At 35.6% G+C, this 2,736-nt stretch overlaps 1 long non-coding RNA gene across 1 annotated transcript; it reads right to left on the reverse strand.

Annotated features, from left to right (window-relative positions):
• Nucleotides 1-990: 990 nt before the first annotated feature.
• LOC140143988 (uncharacterized) lies at nt 991-2,515 on the reverse strand. Its single transcript, XR_011857820.1, has 3 exons — nt 2,393-2,515; nt 1,762-1,803; nt 991-1,106 (listed from the first exon to the last, which is right to left on the reverse strand). It is a non-coding gene; the product is annotated as an uncharacterized lncRNA (long non-coding RNA).
• Between the last annotated feature and the right edge of the window lie 221 nt (nt 2,516-2,736).

Genomic DNA, 2,736 nt, shown 5'->3' on the forward strand with positions numbered 1-2,736 from the left:
TGACAAAACTATGATACATCGCTCACGGTGATGTGCGTTTAATATATAGAAAGTTGGGAAAAATCCTTCATTAGCGAACTATCTTACTTTGAAAAGCTAAAAGGTTGATCCAAAAAAAGGCTCGCGGGCAGAGTTTAAGCCTATCAAAATCGAAAATCTTACACTAAATGACTAAATTTCACGCCTAAGTTTAACACTAGAATTTGAAAAAATACAGTATCAAGCACTACAATTTTTCCTGACATTTACTGAAAAATGAAAATGATTGCTTTTCATTTGGCCGAGAAAATTAATTTTACATCGAAAAGGTGTAACTAAAAATTTAGCTCATTTCAACACCAAATTCGATCGTTTGTATTGCCTCATTAAATGACTGAGTGAGCCTTGCCAAACAAAAGAATCGGTTGTCCAGGATGCTAACTGAGTTTTGATTTCTAATTAAAAACCGAACCTGCTACAACTGCATGTTTCTCGATATAAACAATGCACTTTCTTGTTTATCACATTTAGATCAGGGCTGCCATCATACACGGGCGACCTTTCTTTTCTTTTCTTCTTCTTTTTCTTTTTTTTTCTGATATTGTTCACCTTCCTCCTTAAATTAAAATTAAACTAGGGACGTTAAAATTGAAACACATTTTGCGGTTTTCCAATACGCCATACGCTCATTTGACCTTTTCGGTAATTCCATAACCCATTGCGAGTACACCTGAGAACTCGTCATTTTACGTCACGCCGACTGGCAATGCGCAGTAACGATGTTTGATAAACGATGTGCGAATCGGCGCAGAGCGGCGTGACGCAAAATGACGAGTTCTTAAGTGTACTCGCAAAGGGTTATGGGATTTACCGAAAGGGTCAATTAATCTTTGGGAATCGCCCTGACAATGAGTCAATTTCAAAGAAATTCCAGAGCATGCATAAGCCTTAAGGGGTACTGTGTAGGCATATTATAGGTGATATTAGAAAATCTCTTGTCTAGGATAAGATGTGCCAGTTTGTCCAGTGTGTCCCTTGGATTCATGGGTTGGTCACCCTGATGCCCCAGTACTGTTAGTGTTGTTTACACGGCCACGGGCAGTTTTCTGCTTCAAGAAAACTTTCACCTAAAACAAATCATGTAAAAAGCTAATGGGTTAGTAAATAATATAATAATTATACTTAAAATGAAGCAGATAGGTAATACGTAAAGTGCAATATCGAGGGCTTAGAGCTATGTCCATTTGTTTTCTCAATTACATGTTACTCATTTCGGCAACAAATGGACGGTTAATTCTGCCCTCCATAATAAATGCAAGTGACTTTGGGGTATATGCATGGTCACTTGAACAGTTAGTTAGACGCAAGTGACCATGCATACACCCTCAAAGTCACTTACATTTTCTTATGGAGGGCAGAATTAATCGTCCATCGTGTTACTTAAACATTCATATCTTTTCTCAAGAGTGTCGTAGAGTAGTGATTGAGGTGTCAAAATGCGCAGGACAATCTCCCGCATATGATTATTTAGCAAAACGTACAAAATTAGTCGCTAGATTTTAATAGTGGGTAAATGTCCTAACCATAAAGAAACTTTTTTGCGTAGTTTATTTCCAAGTGTAAGGATACTTTTTAGGAGCAGTATATTTTGTTTAATTCGTTAAAAGATCATCCACCAACCATATCAAAAACAAACTTGTCTTTCTAATATTAGTATCCACAACCTTTTATCTTTACACATAGCGTTGCTTGAAAACGGACTTGATTTTATCACATACTTACATCGTCATCCAGTAGACACTGTGTGATAAAGATGAACACCCCCTGTAGGAAAGTAAGAGTTATTTGTATATTATTTATTTGTATACTAAAAGAAAATTACCAGCGATATTTGTAGACATACCATACCATACAATAAACTAAACTGCGTCCAAACTTGCACCTCTATGTTTCATTTAAAGTTTTAGCACATCATGTTACTGTACAGAAACAATTGCAGATAAAATCAGTTTACTGCGAGGTTTTTTTCTTGGAAACTAAAAACAAACCTGAAGTTTAATAACAAAAAGAAACCTCACTATTGTTAAAAACCTACAATTCTTTATGTTATAAACACGTAAGATACAAAGAATATCAACATGTTTTAATCTGAAATTGAAGTCATTAATGGCTCATGGTCGGTGTATTATCAGTTATGGGTTTGTCTGCCGAATTCAGCTGCCTTGCTTGCTTGGACATTGCTGTCCATGGGGGACAAAATAAATTTTTAGATATGTCTTTGTTGACATGAAAATTGACATGAAAATTCAAGGCAAAATGTTGTTCGACAGTGACGGATCTCAGCATATTCCTAAATCATACTGGTGACAGAGGTTTTGTATGAAAGTAATTTCTGAGTAAAATCGGGTTGTACCTGCAGTCCATTTGCGATGTCAAAGCAGTATGAAAACACAATGCCAGATTTCTGATCTAATTGTAGCACTCCGAAGATCCACGTCACACCCAACAGGGGAGTGAGTATCATCATTGCCCGCATACTGGCCCTGAATATTAGAGATACAAAATGGTAAAGCAGTATTTAAAATAATGTTCTAATAATTGAGTTATTCAAAACATCTTAGCTGATTATTGAAAAAGAAGTATTTGTTTATACTCTCCTACTCACAAAATAGGTAAATACATAATAATAATAATTAAATTAGTAATAATGATAATAATAATAACAACAACAGTAGCAGCAGCAGCAACAACATCGAC

This window comes from Amphiura filiformis, unplaced genomic scaffold (genome assembly GCF_039555335.1).
Source record: "Amphiura filiformis unplaced genomic scaffold, Afil_fr2py scaffold_35, whole genome shotgun sequence".
Classification (NCBI taxonomy): Eukaryota; Metazoa; Echinodermata; class Ophiuroidea; order Amphilepidida; family Amphiuridae; genus Amphiura; species Amphiura filiformis.